The sequence below is a fragment of the Populus euphratica genome, unplaced genomic scaffold (genome assembly GCF_000495115.2).
Source record: "Populus euphratica unplaced genomic scaffold, PopEup_1.0 scaffold134.1, whole genome shotgun sequence".
NCBI lineage: Eukaryota > Viridiplantae > Streptophyta > Magnoliopsida > Malpighiales > Salicaceae > Populus > Populus euphratica.
The window spans coordinates 170876-177253 of NW_011500021.1; positions in this window are offsets into that span (position 1 = coordinate 170876).

The following is a 6378-nucleotide window of genomic DNA, read 5'->3' on the forward strand; positions in this document are numbered from 1 at the left end:
TGTGCGACTCACCTCTCTCTCTCTTTCTAACGCTATATATATATATATGTATATATATATTATTTTTCAATACAATCTTATAAAAATTATGAAGACATTCTTTATTTATTTAAACTTCCTCTTAGATTATTACGATTTTTTATTTTAAAATCCATGCATAAAGAAGAATAAATCATATTTTTCAAAAGAAAACATATAAAAAATTTAAGGAATATTAAATGATAAAACTTTTTTTTTCCATTAAAATTAATCTTTATTAAAAACGCTAACGATAACTTTAAGAATAAAGGCAAATCATAAGATGCATTAGCATAAATCCGATGGTTATAATTAGAGCTTCACATGGGTTGATTATTAAACCCTAAACTTCAATTTTAAAGCTTTAAATTACATAACAAATCCACCTCATCTCTTCTCTTAAGGTTTTGGGCTTGCTACTTAATTCTGAGGTTGCTCTCATTCGTCTTTTAGAGGTGGCCTCACGCCATTGTTAACAAGAAGACATGTTATGCTAAAATTAATATTTATGGCCTCACGCCATGAAGACATGTTATGCTAAAATTAATATTTAAAAAGGAAAACTTCAGTATATTTATTGCATATATTTATTCTTCTAAAAAAAATAATGTATTAACTATTAAAAATGATATAATCTTTTTATAATTTTCATTAGCAGTTAAGAAGAAACTTAATTTTTTTATATATTGTTAAAATATAATAAAATAACTAGATCTTTATCAAGGGATTGACACGGTGTTTTCACCGTGTTAGGAAAAAAGTTTATTTGGACGCGTCATAGCCGCGGGTCTTCAATCTAATATTATTTAATTTGGGTAGAGTAGACAACATGAAAGAAAGTATGCAAAAGGTATTCAGTAGCGTAGGTGGGTCCCAGGAAGAACTCACACCTAGTGCTGGTCCATGTTCGACCGGTCTCCTTCGCTTCCTCCTTTTTAAAGTCTGCTTTAAGGTTAAATTGTTGCGTGTAAGAACTCACACTGAAAGACAAATAAAAAAAACCTTAAAATGATCAAATTATACCTGTGAAGATAATGAATTATGGAATATAAAATTAAAATATATATTTTTATTAAGAAAAAAAATAATCAACTAAATCATTCATTTTACTCGACCCTATTTCATTTGTGAAGCAATATGAAAAATCGCGCCATTTTTTTATTTATTTTATAATTCATCACGAGGATTTATTGACGCCTAAATGACATGAATCTTGAAAATAAACAAACCTTTCTTTAAAATAAAATCGAGACTTGGTCGTGTTAGTTTCAAAAGGTCCCTACGATCTTCATCACGCCACGTGTACTTCTGGGATGATAGGGTGCATGATTGGAGCAGTACACTACACCGTAGGAAGCCATCTGCGGTCTTATTAATTGGCTGTAAAGAAACCAGGAGCCGTCATGAAGAGGGTAGAAAAACCTAATCTCAGCAACAACCAAGGAGTACGCGTGAAATGTCCAAAAAGGCCCTCACCATTTTCACCACCCCACCTTTCTTGGTGATTAAAATTCCCAGATAAAATCCTCACCACCGACCACCCGATGAGATTGCTTTTGCAAGCGTGCAGTGTTATCCTGTGGCTGTGTCACTGCACAACCATGGCCATCCATTTGATAGAATTATGAGTCACTTCAAGAGTCTTTGATAATGCGGCTTTTATCCTATTTATCAAAAAATTATATATTATCTTGAGATAAAAACTCAAAGTTACGCTTAAAAAGAAAAATAGAGTTTGAAAGCGTATTATTTAAGAGATAGTATTAAAAGAAATAAAATTTATATATATAAACAAAACTCCAATACATTTTTATGTTAGATTTTATATATATATATATATATATATAAAATACAATCATTAATGATTTTTTAACTTTAAAAAAGTTTTATTTTAATGTATTTTAAAGTAAAAAATAATTAATAATACAATAAAAAACACTCTCCAAATGGTTGAGATAATTGCTAGGTATAATTATTTTGACTATTGTTATTATTATTGAATAAAAAAAAAAGAAAAGAGAGAGAGAAGAGGGCATGTTATGTAGTAAAAGAGGAGAAAATTATTGATCGACAAGTATGGGGTGACACTGGGCTGATCATTGATGAGAGAGATTTGCTGGTGAGATCGATCGATCTCTAATGCTGTTGTTTTAGGCAGAAACTTCAATGGCAAAGAGGTCAGCTTTTCCTTTTATTGAATTGTTCTAAGATTCATGCTAATTCGTCAAGGTTTGAATGGATCATGGGGCTAGCTTGTCTCGAATTATCTTTGCATTATCTCCTCATTAAAATATTAATCAATATTCTTGTGTATTATTCACTAAGAAAGAGGGACAAAATCCCATAGCATAATAATTAAGTGATCTGCCTCTACAAGTTTAGGTGCGCACATGACATGAGTGAGAGGATCGGGGCCTCGAATTAATTAATTATTTATTTATTTCATAGCTGTAAATTTGAGTTAGAATAGAATTATGCACAAATCAATTTCTTTCCGCCCCACTCCCAAAGAATTAAAAAAAAAAAAACCATATCCCCACGTCTGCCCTCTCCTCTCCTCTCTCCCTCCTTCCTTTTGTTATTTATTTATGTATCTATAGATTCTATATAATAAAGGGCACCATATATATATATATATATGTAGCAAACTGAGATTTCATAGTCAAGCTTATAAAATCTAAGGCAGTGAAGCACATCCCCACCAATCCATCAACGATAAAGCAAGAGAGTGGGTGCATTGTTTCAATCATGACTCCTAATTTGATCAAAAGAATTCAGATAAGCTATTTGAACCTGAAATCATGCATGTTCATAAAAGAAAATATAGATATTTTAAAATTAATCGAGGATTGCGCTTGGATAATAAAGAACATTGTTCATAATAAAATAAATAAATAAAAGAAAAGAAAAGGGGAAAAGATAACTCATCAAACCCCTCATTTCGAATATGAAATCCCAGAGTCTAATTAAGCTTACACGAAATTCGCTAACCAGTGGAGGCATCGGCGCAATATTGCTGCTGATAAGTACAATTTTTTTATTTATTTTTTACTGACGCTGATATCATAATATTATATATTCAGCTAGTCGGTAATTGATTAATGGCTTTGCTTTTTCGAATTTAACCTTGTCCTTGTAAAGTACTCTGTGCACCATTCAAACGTATATTAAATAAGTTAGTGTATCAAATTTTCAGAACACTTGTGTGTTTTTGTATAGGATATTTTGTGGTTTAGAGTAAAAAAAAATTAAGAATAAAAAAATAATATCTAAATCATTAAAAAAAATATTTTAACATTGTTAATAAACTTAGTATAATGAGTTAAACTTAAAAACTTCCAACCCGACTCTTAAACTAACTTGGATTTCAAATGAAATGTTTCAGCAATTTCAGTGTAGTCTGATCAATTCCAATTGCTTTTAAAATTAAAACATGAAAAGAAAAGGATCGTGCGTCAAGGCCGCTCAGATGGGGCTTGCATGACTCGCCTAACAAAAAAAAAAGCTCACTTATCTATCTTTATCTTTTTATTTACAAGCAAAAATGAATAATATATCATTTAATTTTTAATTTTCTTTAAAAAATCAAGTAATCTATTGTTTACTATGGTAGAGTAGCAAACGACACTCCATTCAATTGTCCAAATCCTGGCCACTAGAGATGTGGCTAGAAAATCAAGGTAAGATAATTTGGATGCAAGAATTCATTTTTTAAATCTATTTTAATCTAAAAACATTTAATAAACAACCTTAGCATCTTAATAAACGTGTCCTCAATTAAAAACGCCCTAAGTCAAAGTTAGGGAATGTAATATAAATAAAATAAAATATTATTTCAAAATATATAATTATCAAACTAAAGGGATCAAGAAAGAAATTGAAAAATTCTGAAGGGGAAATTCTTTAAGAAAAATGATGAGAGAACAATGTAAAAAAGCCTGTATTTTTGTCTCATCATCAATTCTAATCCCCTTATTCTTAATTTATCACAAGCAATAAAATTAAAATTATTTTGGTAAAATCAAGAACTAACCAATAACCAAAATATCAAGATGTTTTTTTAGTCCAGGATAACTCCATAAAAAATAATATAAAATGAATTGATACAAACACGAGCAAGAGATAATGATGTTTGTTATAAGTCAAAAAAGACCAAGAACACTATAAATATATAAATATAAGGGGACTCTTAAAATACATAATTTATTCATTCATGTCTTCATTTTCCAAAAGTCTATTAGAACTCTTTATATATATAAAAAAAAAACTAGAAAATCCTAATAATATTGAATAGAAAAAATAAAATAAAAAAATTATTATTTTCAAATAAGAAAGAAAAAACTAAAAAGGCAAGAAAAAAAATAAAAAATAATAAAATTAACCAAGAAAAATATTTTTTCTTCTAAAAAGCTCTTGCATCACAAATTATCAAATTTAATACTCAATTAACATAACATGAAAAAATAAAACTAAGAAAAATAATTATCGAAGTAGAAACAAACTTGAATTATTAAGAAAAATCACAAAACAATGTGGAAATGTCATGTAATGGAGTGTAAATCCACAATGTTTTTGTGAGGTGATGAATAGTAAAATCACCATCTTTTTTGTAATGTAACTAAGAAGTTGTCATGTGCTCTGTGTGTGTTAAATTATTTTGTCAACGCAACACAAGAAAAGTTATTGAAACTGTTAAATAAAAAATAAATATGTGTGTTTTTGCTAAAACAAACCTAAAAGCATACACAAATAAATAAATAAATATGGTTTTTCTAATCGATGCTCATTATCTAATCAAGATTGAAGCCAATTTGATTTTTAAGAGGTAGTGGCAGATTGAACTAATCTTGATTAACCTAAATTAATTGTTAAATTTGCTACCTGATTCACGAGCACGACAACAATACACTAACATGGGTTACCTAATTGTCTCTTTCTTTTCTACTTTCCTTCTTCTTTCCCATGACATACCTTTAGGTTAGGCAAAACTATAGATTAAATTAAGAGTTATTATAAAAATAGGGATAAAATTAAAAAAACAGAGCTTGCCCTCGAGTAGATTGAAAATTGGGATTCAATTAAAATTTCATTATAGATTCAGGGATTATAAAGCCATTCCTCAACCAAGATAGATAACTGTGATAGGAATGAACTGAAAAAAAAAAAATTATGGTTATTAAAAGAAATGAAACAGTAAAATACCCATGCCAATTAATTTATTTCTTATAATATTATAATGAGTCTTTATTATAATAACCACCACAGCCTTTTGTATTTATTCCAAATCACGAAACGACCCCATTGGCAGTGACTCATGATCTTGCATACATTTTAGGTCCAATAACAGGTTCATGCACCTGAGACGGGCCAGGAAACCCCACTCAGAGCTTGAACGGGTACGATTATACCATGTGTAAGGGTGTCAGTGGTGGAAGGAGGGGAGATGCAGAGATGCTGAGCCAGTAGATGTCACCCACGTCAGCTTGGCAAAAGACAAGGTAATAGAAAGAGAGCACTTACGGGCGTCATGGTTCATGCCCGTCCACACCTACCCATGACAGGAGCTGTCCATTGAGAGTTGAGACTGCAAGCCTGGTAGAAAAATATTGGAAAAGTAATAAATTTATCAATACTACATTACCAAGGTTGTGATTTAACTATGAAGGTGGTTGGTTTTTAAAGTTTTTGTTATTTTAAAATATATTAAAATAATTTTTTTATTTTTTAAAATTTATTTTTAACATTAATATATTAAAAATAATTTAAAAATATAAAAAAATTAATTTAAAATAAAAAAATATTTTTTTAAATACTTTTAAAATACAAAAATAAACGGGTACTAAAACATAGACTTTCAATGAAAAATAATGATTGATTTTTGTTACATAGACTTTCAATGAAAAATAATGATTGATTTTTGTTTTATTGAGGAAGTAGTAATTGTAGTTTTTTGTTTAAAAATATATCAAAATAATATTTTTTTTTAAAAATATTTTTAATATTATTTCATCAAAAGATTCTAAAATAAATAAAAATATTTTGAATCAAAAAAACATTTTAAAATTTCATAAAACTCTGGTTGCGCAGCAGCACCAATAGTCTTAAGAAACTACTCCATGAATCTAGAGAGTGAGTTTCTCCATTTCATTTGCTGAGAAAGTAAAAAACACTGTCATCGTTTTGATCGAATATCATTTACTATCATTCTGGACCGACAATATGTTTTCATGATGACCTATTTTGGAACGATTAAAGAAAGCAGTAAAGAAGAAATCAAGATTTCTTGAAGTTTATAATCAAATTATAAAGAGTTTTCTCACAGGTAGTGCCTATATAAGAATTTTCTTGGGCATATGAGCA